A 14776-nucleotide genomic window follows, 5' to 3' on the forward strand; every position below is an offset into this window, starting at 1 on the left:
TGAGTGTCGATGATGGAAACTGAGTGCTGATGATGGAAAGTGAGTGTTGAATTGAGTGTCGATGATGGAAAGTGAGTGTTGAATTGAGTGTCGATGTTGGAAAATGAGTGCCGAATTGAGATTAGATTATGGAAAGTGGTTGGTTGCATTGAGTGTCGATGGTGGTTAATTTGCATTTGTGTGCATGTTAATGATGGAAAATGAGTGTTGACTCAAGTGCCTATGATGTAATATGAGTGTCAGTGATGATAAATAAGTGTAGAATTAACTTGCATCCAGCACTGTGTATGTGTAGCTAGGTTCTGAATGTTCAATGGATTCCTGGTTCTATATAAATGTAGACTTTGCTGACATGTTCACTGACAGGATTTTTTTACTAGTCGACGGTATGCTGTTAAATAGTCGAATGTAAATAAATAATAGGTTGTTAATTGACTTCTTTTAGTTTATGTGTGCTGCGTGGAGCCTAGTAGACCGATGGAAGTAAGTGAGGAGCTTAATGTAGAATGGTCATGTGTTGACGAATATGTTGGTGACCTACTGTATGTGCATAAATCGAATGCTAGTGGTCTGATAATATTTTGGGTTATTTACGAAGATTTTTATCGATGTGTGCTATGACAAGCTTAAAATGTCCAGTAAACTTGTAGAGTAGGTCTCTTGTTTCGGAGACTTTTGTCGTAAGGCTTAACAAGGATCGACTTTGAAGGCTTTGAAGATGTATGGTACTGGACATGTCTTGGCTGTAGCTATATCAACACTGAAGGTCCTCTGAACTGTAGATGAGAGGTACAAAAAAAATTGACTTTGGTATCGTATGAATTATTTTAATCATGTGTTGTAGTCATTTGGAGTCAGTTGGATGTTATGTGTAGCTCTACATAATATTTAAATTTGGGTACCTACTTTAAATTTTGTTTGGGTTGTGAAAGTTCCATTGATTACAGACTCTTGCTCCTCTATTAAGTCTAAATTAACCGTGTATGTAGGATGTGTGATTAGTTGATTGTATATATAATTTAAATTCACATTCCTTGAAATTCCTAATTTTTTTTTTAAGTAATAACAATGGATGATGTATTGACTTGCGTATTATACAAGCGAACATGGTTATTTAAGCGAGTCTTAGACAGCAGGTCCCTCAGTCCACCTCTTGTAGTGGTGCAGTGCAGATCTGATGATTTGGCTTGTCTGCATATAAGTCTTGTATATGAATATTGATGTGTATCCGAACTCAATGGTAGCAACGTCGACATCGGTACAAATCCCAATGGTGGCGGGGTCAACGACTGCATAGATCTTGACGGAGGGTCTCGTGTCTTCACCGGGGTCCCTGACGACTGAGGTGATGATGACGAAGCAGATCTCGATGACAACGATGAGAGCAGCTCCAGAGATTCCGATGGTAACGAGGCTACCATCTCCAGAGATCCCGATGATGGCTGTATCTACTGTCTCTTCACTCCAAGAGACTTTAATGTGTGCATTATCGAACGCAGAGGAGACTCCGATACCTGCAACTACATCGCATTTGGTAAATACAACATTTTGTGAGCAATTCCCAGCTTCTGCATCAGTCGTGTATACATCAGATTCTTTGGCATCCAGTACAGATGATCTGTCAATCTCGACTGGGAAATCTCCAGCTCATGCAACATACGGGACTTCGTCGCCTACAACAGCAGTGCACATTGAAAGTAAGATACTTTCCGAGCCGTCGGTGACTCAAGGTCTAACGACGAGACATCTGTGTACGTACTGTGACAAAAGTTTTAAATACCGACAACATGCAAGAAGACATGAAAATCATGTCTGTAGAAGAAACGCTAATCGTGTGACATTTCCGTGTGACCCGTGTGGTGTACATTTCACAAACAAAAGTAATTTGATTAGGCATTGTAAAAGCAAAGTTCATTTGCAAGTTGTACATCGGGGAAGCGATGGTAATTGCGATGAATATCTGTATGAGTGCTGCTACTGTGGTAAACGATTTGAACGACTACGAAGTACACGCATCCATGAAAAGCATGGCTGCAGAAGAAAACTTGATCGCGTAAAATTTCTGTGTGAGAAGTGCGGTATACAGGTTACACGAAAATTTTACTTGAAAAAACATTATAAATTTTGTAAAGGAAGGTCTCTAGCATAATTTCAGGCCCTCTATCGTGATCTGTATGAATTATTTGTATTTTGTCATTCTTAATACGAACTATAATAATTTACTTTAATAAAAATGAATGTCGCACGGACTGAGAAATGTATATGATATTTATACCATGTCAGATTTTATTGTGTATAAATGTACAATTTTAAATAAATTATAGAATTCAAGAATTTTTTATTTATTTTTTCCTTAACCTACTTCACTCATCTTAATGTAATAAACTACATGCGACACGTAATTTAGGTCGGGTTTGTAATGTCCGTTTTGTCTTGTTTGTGTGTATTATTTTTTTTACCAATAATGATGAAGACTGTTTTTTTTTTTTTGCTAAAATTATTTTTGACTGTAAATGTCATCTGCATTCTTAAGATTTTTATGGGAGATGTTTTGGTAAAGTGCTGGTACAGGTAATACCGTAGCATTAGAGCAAATCTGACTAAGAACTTGATTTATTATTTTTGAGAAATAATTTATTACTTCCCGAAATAAAACTAACAGACTTGTGGGAAAATTTATGGTCTTTAATCGTAACCTGTCATATATTGGTGTACACTACGGAGGTGATATTAAAAAATTAAAGAATGTTTATCAATTGACCACACTTCGGGGTATGCTGGTGCACTGGATGGGCTGTATCAGTAAGATTCCGGATACTTGGTAAGCGGTTCTTCGTCCAAGTTACTCACTCCTTCGTTGCTGACTACTAACATGAATTTTTACATCATAACAGAAAAAATGTATACTGGCTAAGGTCTTGATTTAAAATATTTTGCTGCTTATAATTATCAGAGTATTGAGTATGGTATGTAGGAATCGACTCCTCTCGTATATGTGCTACACATTTATTTTTGTAGGTAGCAGGATATACATTCGTAGGCTGATTTTCTGCTCTGGTTCAGTGATGTATACTTTGAAGTGGTTCCGTCAAGTACTTTACATGAGCTTGATTACGATTTCACTGGAGTTTTACATGTAATGAGTTGGAAGGCTAGCGACGTGATGTATGCATGTCTTGAGCAAAACTTATGAGTGTCGCAGCATTCTGCCAGCTTGCAATTCCCGCGCGAGGGGTCAATGTTCATTTGCAGGTGATGGTAGGCGTGTCTCGATCGAGAAGTCTCTGCCTCTATCCTTGAGAATTTTTTTTTGCGGTTGGCGTGCTTGAATTTATGTACTTTTGACTAGTCGCACGTGAATAAGTTTAAATTCGTATGTATTGGAGCATATTTTTCTACATGAGGTAAGAAAAATACATAGATGCTACAATGTCTGAGGTAGGTATCGAACACCTGTTCCTTACCCTATGAGTGGCTAGCACTTGTTTGACCTATCTCCTCTAACCCTCGTTTACTTTGTGATAAAGATGAGACATGGTTGTTTTCAGACAGATGATGGTTAAAATGTCTTGGACAAAGTGTCCTTTGTAGAAATTACTGTTTGTGGTAATTATTTTAGTCGAAGAGATAATTTAATAAAACACGTAAAAATAATGTGAAGGATTTTTTATGTGTAAACAAATCATCGATAGGATGGATTTGTATGTAGAACTGGCAGTATACCACATCTCTTGAAGGACACTGCATGGTATATATAATGAAAGACTCTTGGGCTCAAGAAACTAAACTATATGTGGAAAGGATGATGCGGTTCCTATGATTAAATGAAAGGAACTTTGATGATTTTTTTTCTATATACTTAGATTATTTAATTCAGTTTGGGATGATAGAATGACGGATTAAATAATAAAACTGAACACATAGGATTTTACAGAAAATGAGAATGGAGCTCACAAGATCATAGAATGTGGTACATCTCTGACACCTGAAATGAGGAAACGATATCATAAAATGAGTGATATTGATGCAACTCATGGTAATATTGATGACAGCTACGATGATGATTTGTATCTGTGATAGTGACACGGACGCGGAGATTTTAAGACAAATAATATTATTAATATAGAAAAGATGGAAGCCTTAGCACGCCGATCGTGACGAGAAACAAATATTGAAGGATGTTGATGGTATCGGGAAGACTGAAACTAATGGAAGTATCAACACTGTGAAAAGTGAAAATACACTCAAACCTATATTCAGCAGATCGTCCACACTTTGTAAAAATAATGGACTCCTAAAAAGGAAGCATGAAGGCGATGCAGACACTTCGACATCGACGATAACGAGTTATTATACGGTAATCTGGGTGAAGACGATGCCTTCTACGGTGATTGCTACAGTGACTCTGAAGCTGGCGACGTGATCGAAGACTGTGATGCAGAACCTAAAGCTGACAAGACCGAAGAATGTGGTGGTGTCCTGAGACCGAAGCGATGGAAACGTCGTGATAAATAAATCTGATCAAGCTTGTGATGATCACTGGCTCGATGATGAAAGTAACCCTGAGGATGGTGTTAAAACGGAAGACACCAGAGATCATAATATTTATAATAAACAAGCAATGAAGATGGTGGCAGAAGAGATTGATTCCACATCATGGAAAGATCCAAACATATTGGTTGACCGGCTAAGACTGATGGTGGCATCTGTTCGTAGAGGAAACTACTCGCATATCGAGGATGTATCGTCCATACTGTAAGAACTTCGGAAAGCTGGCTACATACAATAATCATTTGTTTAACTGTCATGCGTGTACTATTGAAAAATAAATGAACTATTTATATTTTAAAAAAGTATGATTTATTTCTTGTATCCTGATTTCCAAATAAGCCTGTGTTTCCGCTACTGTATGTGTGATCATTCCGTTTCCTGTGTGTACATTTCGTTTTCCTGTTTGTACATTTCGTTTTCCTGTTTGTACATTTCGTTTTCCTGTTTGTACATTCCGTTTTCCTGTGTGTACATTTCGTTTTCCTGTTTGTACATTTCATTTTCCTGTTTGTACATTTCGTTTTCCTGTTTGTACATTTCGTTTTCCTGTGTGTACATTTCGTTTTCCTGTTTGTACATTCCGTTTTCCTGTTTTACATTTCGTTTTCCTGTTTGTTCATTTCGTTTTCCTGTTTGTACATTTCGTTTTCCTGTTTGTACATTTCGTTTTCCTGTGTGTACATTTCGTTTTCCTTATTGTACATTTCGTTTTCCTGTTTGTACATTTCGTTTTCCTGTTTGTACATTTCGTTTTCCTGTGTGTACTTTCCGTTTTCCTGTGTGTAAATTCCGTTTTCCTGTGTGTACATTACGTTTTCCTGTGTGTACTGTGTGTACATAGCGTGTTGGAGCCGAGTAGACTTGTATCCATGTAGCTTCATAGACATGTAGTTTCGTAGCCATGCGGTCTTTTAGTCATGCAGTCTCTCAGCCATGTATAACTCTGAACCAGCTAGATCCTTTTAGACTTGTAGCCTTGTAGCCTCGTAGTCACTTAGACTCGTAGCATTGTGGCCCAATATCATTGGAGCTGTTGAAAGAAAAGGTAGTTGGAGCATTTGGAGCTGTTGGAGTCATTTGGAGGCTGTTGGAGCATTTGGAGGCTGTTGGAGCATTTGGAGCTGCTGAAGCATTTGGAGCTAAGAAGTAGTCGTTGCACGTCTATGCAATGCTAAATATTTATAAGTTTGCTGGCTTTCGCAAGTGATTCTGTAGTACGATAGAAATTGTGTAATAAATATTATGTTTGTAAACGACTTTGTGGTGTTTTATTTCTCGAACCTTACACTTTTCTGGTACTTCTTTAAAATTAAAGTTGTTTTGTATCGGCCAGGGATCGAACCAAGGACATAAGTCTATTTAATCAATCAGTATATAGATTACAAATTTATTTAATGAATTTTGAACTTTTTCCCGAATTTTTAGTTTAATTATTACGAAAATTCCAAGATGATGGTCTTTATGTCGGATAGGATGATGGTAGTAGAGGATTTAAAGTCTCTTTAAGAATGTTGAACATGGTTTATTGAAATTATTATTTTTTTTTCATAAAATTAAACATTATTGCATCGTTCGAGTATCGAACCAAGGACTGGAGCGGATCGAATCAATATGTAAGTTAATGAGTGATTTTTTGATGAATTTTGGATTTTTTCCCGCTTTTCTAGCTACATTATTACATGATTTCAAGATGGCAGCCGAATTTCAAGATGGCGGGGGGCACATCCATAATAAATGATTACTGTACTGTAGCGGGTTAGAATAAAATTAACCAGATGGAAATGTACTCTATAATACAAGTACACGCGCAAGATGGTGTACTCCAGCATGTGGTCGCTCCTGGTAGCATGTACTGAACATAAAATTTCGTATCCATAATGGTCGACAAGGACTAAGTCAAGTTTCAAAGTCAAGGTCAAATTTCAAGGTCAAGGTCAAATTTCAAGGTCAAGGTCAAATTTCAAGGTCAAGGTCAAATTTCAAGGTCAAGGTCAAATTTCAAGGTCAAGGTTCAATTTCAAGGTCAAGGTCAAAGGTCAAGGTCAAATTTCAAGGTCAAAGTTCAAGGTCAAGGTCAAAGGCCAAGGTCAATGTTCAATTTCAACAGTTGAGGACAAAAGTATGGTGACCAGATAATTATACTACATGGTATCGGCACACTCTAGCAGACGAAAACAAGATGGTGGTCTCCAGCGGATGAAGACAAGATGGCGGACATGATGTCATACCAGTTGATGATATATACCTTGTTACTGGTGGTGGTAGATCAGTCTAGGTAACTTTCATGGAGGAAGGATCGACCCATTACTCTCGTCGGGAATCTAACCGAGGACGATGATCGATATAATTAATCAGAATTCGAATAAGTTAATTTTTTGATGAATTTTGGAATTTTTTTCGTTAAAATCGGATAATAAATAAAAAAGTTAAAGATGGCGGCCGTAACGAAAATTGCAATGGTGACGTCATCATCCAATATGGCGGAAAACACATCACCGGAATTTTCGAGAAAACACACAATGACGTCATCTAAAATGGCGGATCCAAGATGGCGGATCCAAAATGGCCGCCGTGATCTACATGTCCCGTTACGTTGTGTCCCGTTACGCGGTGTCCCATTACGCTGTGTCCCATTACGCTGTGTCCCATTACGCTGTGTCCCGTTACACTTATCCAAGATGGCCGCCATAACGTCACAATCCAAGATGGCCGCCGTGACGTCACAATCCAATATGGCGGACACCGACACCACCACCACCGCCTGGCGCCTGATCTCGGACATACATTCGTATACTACTACAAGAATATGCTACCCCCAACAAAAGGTTGCCGAAGTGTTGGCACTGCCCTGAACAACACTTTCACAAAGACTGCCCACTGCTCCGCTGGCAACAGTCTGAAAGGAACAGCCTCAACACAGTAGACCCCTGGAGGGAAAGAGTGGTGCCAACGAGCCCTACCCCTACACCGAAGGTAGAAGACCTCAACTCCCAAGCTCGGCTCGAAGGTAGACCGACCCCGAGCCTTATGTGCGTACAGCACCACCCACAACAAGAACTGCCAAGAGCCAAGGTGCAACTAGACTCACAGCCCATTCAGGCTCTTATCGACTCAGCCGCCACCACTAATTATGTGCGCGAGAGTGTGGTGCAGATAATAGGGACCCCTATTAATTCCCAACCGCAAATGGCACAGCTTGCCACCCAGAGATCCACCATGACCTTACTGGGCAATGCTGTGGTACAATGCTGCATAGCCGATATGGAGATGGAGATCCCATGTTTAGTCGCAAAGGACCTTCGAGAAGAACTTGTGCTGGGCCAAGATTGGCTCATGCAGCAGCAGGCGATATTGGACTTTGAAGATCAAACTATACACTTCGGACGAACGTCCCGCCGGACTCTTGACTGGGGAACCAAAGGAATGGGTGACCTGAATGCCCCTAATCAAAGTGGTGGTAACCCTAATCCTGGAATCTGCACTGAACAACACAGGGACCAACCTATGGTTGTGTTGACGCAAGGGGACCAGAGACCTCAAGAAACTCCTTCCCTTCGCTCTGCCACAACCAAGCTAAGCCAAAATAACTCGGGCAGTGGTTTTCAGTGGTGCCAGAAAGGAGGAACCCCAAAGGGGAAATCGACCATGCAGTCATGGAGACAGCCGCTAAGCGGCGCCCTCTCAAAGGCAAGATGCCACTGGAAGAAAGAGCCTTTTCCAGACCGAGGAATATGGTTTCCCCAGAACAGGATTCACCTGCAGCCATGGAGACGGAAAACAGATCTGTCCAAAAACCCCGAACCCCAGGAACCTACTAGCCCCTCTTCACCAGGACAACTACCTCCAGGACCCTACGACCATGGGAACGGCTAGGCAGACCAGCCCGCTACCGACTAACCTCCGCGAAGTGTAGTGGCCAGTGTAGAGGAGCCAGCCCTGGGACTGAAGCCCAGCGTGCTGACTCCTGGCATGAGCAACGATCCCAGTCAAGGCCACAGAGGGAGGGGGGCGAATTGTCATGTCCACCAGTTTGGCCTCGGCTGGTATGATAGCACAAGCCCCAAGTGCGCCACCCATCCTACATAATCTATGGGGAGGAAAGTTAGTTCGCAACCCGCCCCTAGATGGCAGACAAAGGGGAATGTAAATTAAGGAAACTTTGTCTACCTGCCCAGCCTAATTCAGGACAATTATGTAAATACCCAGTGTTGTGACAAGAAACCTGTTAATTATACAAGTGAATGTAAAGAGTATTGTAATTCGAATATGTATGCACAGGAAGGGTACAGATGTGCCCTCCCTAATGAATATGTACATACATTGTATATTTACCCTGGCTGAGCTAAGCCAGGCAGAAAGCTCTTCCCAGTAATTTCTGGGTAGATGGAGTGCGCTGGTTTCCCTTCAAAGGCATAGAATTGTTCAGGGGAATTTTTGCAAGCTATTTGAAGCAAATCAGTGCACTTTCGGCTTTATACTAACTGATTTCCTTTCAGCGATTTTAGCGAGCTGCCGAGACTTGCTGCTGCAAGTTCCTGAGTCGACCACCAGGAGTGCTCTTGTCGTAGATCTAGCTCTTAGCACCTAGATCCTCTTCTTGTGAGTGCTGTGTGCTACCGAATCGTAGCCTATAGGGGAGGTCGAGGGGGGGATCTGGAATGGATCCCCACCCGACGACGCCGAACCTGGGCGGAGACGATCTCGGTCCGAGGCCTTCGGCCGAAGCCACCATGTTGACCGACCGACCAACGCCGACGAACCCTTATGGACGACCAGCGAAAGCAACTGCATCTTCGCAACCATCGACGACGAAGCTGACCGCGCCTGGTGTGGCGGCCTCTTCCGCGTCGGGGGGGGGGGCTCTGCCTTCGCCCTCGGCACCGGCGGGGGTCCGCCCCCAGAGCGCCAACATCAAGGTCAGCGACTCGAAACACCTCGCCGGCATCGACCTGTCCACTATTCCGACTGCTACCTCGTCTCCTACTCTGTCCGTCTACACCACTACCACCACCACTGCCTCTATCACCTCGCCCATCGTGACTGCCGCTCCCTCCTTACCCGTTCTCGTCGTTGACGCGCCTGTGGACCCCATGGACACCGCCGCTCCAGCTACTTCAGACGACGACTTTGGGTTCGTGAAGCCTCGGAAGACCACCAAGCGGCCTCTCCGCGACGTGCTCTCTTCGGATGACGCCGTCCCAGTGGAAAACCGCTACGGATCCTTATCCTCCTTGCCTGACTCTGACATCGACGACGCCGCATCATCTGCTCCTCCTCTCACCGCCAGGCCTCGTCGTACCCAGCACCCGAAGAGACATAAGACTGTTGCCGCGCCGCCCCAGCCTCAACCTTCTACATCTGTCTCCCCTCCGCAACCTCAGCCATCCACGTCTCAGCGGCCGGCCACCTCTGCTCCGTCTGCACCTAAGCCGCCTCGCATGCCACCCATTGGCATTCGCTCCTCGCCGACCGCTCAACCCTTCCTCCACGTCAAACACTTGCAGTCCTTGCTCACCGGTCCACTCACCGCCACCTCCATTAACGATCGTACGTCTTTCTACACTGCTAATCCTCACGACCATCAGTTCCTCTACGACCACCTCAAGAGACATGGCTACCAGCCCTACACCCACCTGCGTCCCGACGAGCGCACCGACCGTGTTGTGGTCAAGCGCCTGCCCTCCTCCACCACCGCGGACGAGGTCAAGGGGGCTCTCCTGGACCTCGGCCTCCCGGTGGGCACCGTCTTGCCGCTCCGCACCTCCGCCGACTCAACAACCCGGCCCTTCCTCGTCTGCACCAACGGACTAGGGGAGGCGACGCGGTTCCTCAAACTGAAGACGCTAGGCTGCTGGGTGGTGACCGTAGAGCGCTACCGGGGCTCTGGGAGGGTACCCCAGTGCTATCGGTGCCAGTCCACCGGACATCCATCGACACGCTGCGAGCGGGACCCCAGGTGTTTCAAATGCGCTGGGCACCACTGGTCGCGAGACTGCACCTCTACGACTAAAAAGTGTGTCAATTGCGACGGGCCACACTTTGCTACCTCGACGGACTGCCGTGTCATACAGGCATACATCCGACGACACCCGCCGCGACCTGCTGACCCGACGATGACGACCGACGCTCCGCGCCCGTCTGCTCCGCTCCCTTCTGACGTTCGGACTTTCCCGGCCCTGCGGACTCCTGCTTGGCAGGGCCACGACCCGCCTTCCTCCTCTTCCCGGGCACCACCTCTTGCTCACCTCCCCTCATCCTCTTCACAGAGGCCACCCGCCACGTCATCCACTTCCACTCGCCCCGCCAATGCCGACTCAGACGACACTTCGCTGACATCCATGTTGAGGGAACTCATCACGCTCATCCGCCACTTCCTGCCACTCATCCGCCAGGTCCTGACAGCGCTTTCCCGTGCCCAGACCCCATCGGAGAAATTTGAGGTGCTCCTCCAAGCCCTCCTCAATTTCTTTGATGAATCACGCCCCACCCCTTAGTATCCTTATCTGGAACACCTTCTCCCTTCCTCCCAAACTCCACGATCTTCTCCACCTTCTCCGGGTGCATTCTCCCGATGTCGTGTTCCTCGCAGAAACCTGGCTCGACCCCCCCACACCCCTCCATATTCCGGGGTACGCCGTTCACCGCGCCGATCGTGATGGTCGGGGCGGAGGAGTGGCGTTACTTTTCCGCGCTACCTTGTCCCACCATCGTCGTCTCGTTCCGTCTTCCCCCGCGGCCGAGGCTGTCGCCGTGCGTTTGCACGGTTTTCCGTACTCCCTGACTTTGGTCTCCCTCTATCTCCCGCCCCAATTCCCCTTCCCTACCGACGACATTGTGGCCCTCGGACGGCTCGACGCCCACGTCGTGCTGGCCGGGGACTACAATGCGACCCATCCTTTTTGGGGCTGCGCTGCCGCGAACCGGCGGGGCAGCTCCCTCCGTCAATTCCTCCGGCGTACTCACCTTTCTCTTCACGCACCACCCACACCGACCTTCTATCCGGCCCAGCGCCATCGCCGCCCCAGTGTCATCGACCTCGCTCTCTCATCACCCCTTCCCGTCATTTCTCACCTTCGCACCATCACCGCCGGTACTTCCGACCACTTGCCTGTCCTCGGCTCGCTCCACTTCTTTCCTCACACCAACCCTCACCTCCCCCGGTACGACTTCATCCACGCCGACTGGTATGGCTTCCAGGATTCACTCTCCGCTGCTCTGGACCTCACGCTTCCCTTCGCCACTCCTGCTCAACTCGACGACCGAGTCCTCTACTTTTCCGACGCCATCTCAACGGCCGCTTCTTCTCACATTCCGCTCGCGCCTCCGCGCCCTCTCATCGTCCCCTTCCCGCCGTATCTCCGTGATGCCGTGTCCTTGCGCAACCGCTTCCGTGGTCGCTGGCAGGCGAGCCGCTCCCCGCTGCATCGCCGAGTTTACCTGGTGCTCCGGGGGTGGTGCCGCCGGTTGATCGCGGGGTGGAGGGCCCGGCTGGAGGCGCGGCGCCTCGGCTCCCTCACCGCTACCTCTGGCTCTCTGTGGTCTTACGTCCGTCGCCTTCGTTCCGTCCCCACCTCCATCCCTCCCCTCACTCTTCCTGTCGGGGTGGCGGAGACGGCTTCGGAGCGGACCGAGGCGGTCGCCGCCTACCTCGCCACCACCTTCGCCTCCGCCCCCCACCCCACCTTGTCGTCGGAGTCCTCGGACGATGATGATGCTCCTTCCCCCTTGTCCCGTCACGTCACTCTCCCCCTCCTCCCTGATGTCCTGCCCTTCCCGCTTGCCACGCCTTCTGAAGTCACCTCTCTGCTCTCCCATCTCAAGTTTCGTTCGGCCCCCGGCTCCGACTCCATTCCCGCCCCCGTTCTGCGCCATCTTCCCCGTAAAGCCACTGTTTTTCTCACTCGCATCATTAACGCCATGTTCATCCTCTGCCATTTTCCGTCTCCTTGGAAACTCGCCATCGTCTCGCCCATCCCCAAGCCCGGCAAGCCTTCATCCTTACCTTCCTCCTACCGTCCTATCTCTCTTCTCCCCATCCTCTCCAAGATCGCAGAGAGAGTCATCCACCGGCGCCTTCTTCTTCAAGTCAACACCCTTCACCTGCTCCCCCATCACCAGTTCGGTTTCCGCCCCCGTCATTCCACCACCCACGCCATTGCTCGTGTGGAACTCCTGGTGGTGCAGGGGTTCGCCAGGCGGCAACACACGGGCATGGTGCTCTTGGACCTGGCCCGTGCATTCGACTCCGTTCCGCATTCCCAACTCATCTCTCGCCTCTCCGCCATCGGTCTTCCGCCGCACCTGGTCCGTCTCCTCTGCTCGTTCCTGGGGGGTCGCTCCTTCCGGGTTCGAGTAGAGGGGACGCTTTCCGCACCCCGGCCCATTCTCGCCGGCGTCCCCCAGGGCGCCATTCTCTCGCCTCTCCTGTTCGCCCTCCACATTTCCGACTTGCAGCCCCCGCCTGGGACCTACCTGGTGCAGTACGCCGACGATACCTGTCTCCTCGCCTCCTCCGTCTCCGAGCGGCTGCTCGGCGACCGCCTTGCCCGCGGACTCACCTCACTCAACGCCCAGTTCCTTGCGCACGGCATTGGCTTGAATCACTCCAAATCACGCTCTATCATTTTCTCCCGTCTTCATCCTCACCAGGACCGCCCCCCCCGCATCTCCACCGTAGTCGTCCCTTGGTCGCCCACCCTCCGCTATCTCGGGGTCACCCTCGATCGTTCGTTCACTTTTCTTCCACACCTGGAATCCGTCCGCACCAAGTCCCGCGCCATCTTGGCCCAGCTGGCCACCGTACTCAGGCCGTCCTCTGCCGTTCCGCTCCCAGTTCGCCTCACCGCCTATCGCTCATATGTCATCTCACATTTCATCTACGCCTGCCCGGTCTGGGTTCACTCATCTCGTTCCAACCTTCGACCTGTCACGTGCTCATATTTTCTTGGTGCCCGCCTTCTCCTCGGCCTCCCTCGCGCCACGCTCCGCCAGACACTGTTGGACAGGACGGGACTTCCGCACCTCCACCACCTGCTCTGTCAGACGACCGACACTTTCCTCCGTCGTTGCCGACGTAGCGACAATCCGTACATTCGGCAGCTGGCGGAGCCGCCGCCCGACGCACCGCACCCACGACGTCCGCTTTTCAGTTACGATCACTTACTTAACGAAGGACAGCCGGACGACGTAGGCGCGGCCGGTGGACCAGACAGATGACCCTGGGGCCTCCACGCCGACTGGTAGCACTGTGGGAACCCCATCCTCCTCGGCGCCGCCATGATGATCTTCTCTCCGCTGTTCCGCGCCGGCCCATCAACGGCGCGGCACCATCCGAGCCCTGAGGACCCCCCAGCAGCCGTGAAGAACTCGCCCATCAATAAGTAGCTGAGCATCAAGGACGACCTCGTCGGGGAAGCTCTGCTTTGTTGTTGAATAAAGACTATTGTCACCTTGCAGGCCTTGTGCCCATGTACCAATCTTTTATTGTACCTTGTGCCCTTTTTTATTAAATGATGGATTTTTTGGTGGGTGACTCCCTTCAGTGGGAGTCCCCTTTGTAAAAAAAAAAAAAAAAAAAAAAAAAAAAAAAAAAAAAAAAAAAAAAAAAAAAAAAGAATACTTGAGCAGTATTATTTAGGCAGCGACCTCTTTGGAGAACCGCTCCTCCTTCCTACCTCTCCCTGCTTTTGGGCAGCGACCTCTAATCGGAGACCGCTCCCACTCTCTCCCCCCCCCCCCCCTGGACTTGGCAGCGACCTCATCTTGGGGACCGCTCCTGCTCCTCCCCTCTGCCCGACCTTTCCCTGCTCTTGGGCAGCGACCCCTGTTCGGGGACCGCTCCCGCTCCTCCTCTCTGCCTGGGACAAGTCAGCTTTTTTTTTTTTTTTTTGGTTCTTAATATTATACCATTGAATACAGAAGGTGCAACCGATACAAGCTACACGAACAAATTTTCCCGTGTCGGCTTTGGGAAATCTTGATCTGTTAAAGTTGTCGCAAGTCGCTTAGAGGTAAATTTTAGCAGGTGGCGTCATTGTTCAAGCTGAAATCAAACAAGAAGTTATTGTTTTGAATTTAATTTTTGTCGGAGTGAATTTTTTTGAATGAATTGCATTAATGTAGCAATTTAAAAGAGTTTTTAATGCGATGGAAGCTGTTCGCAATGGATCATGTTAATATCGTATTTTTGACAATCAAGGTATGGTAATAGTAACGCAGTAGGTGT

The sequence above is a fragment of the Bacillus rossius genome, chromosome 12, assembly GCF_032445375.1.
Source record: "Bacillus rossius redtenbacheri isolate Brsri chromosome 12, Brsri_v3, whole genome shotgun sequence".
NCBI lineage: Eukaryota > Metazoa > Arthropoda > Insecta > Phasmatodea > Bacillidae > Bacillus > Bacillus rossius.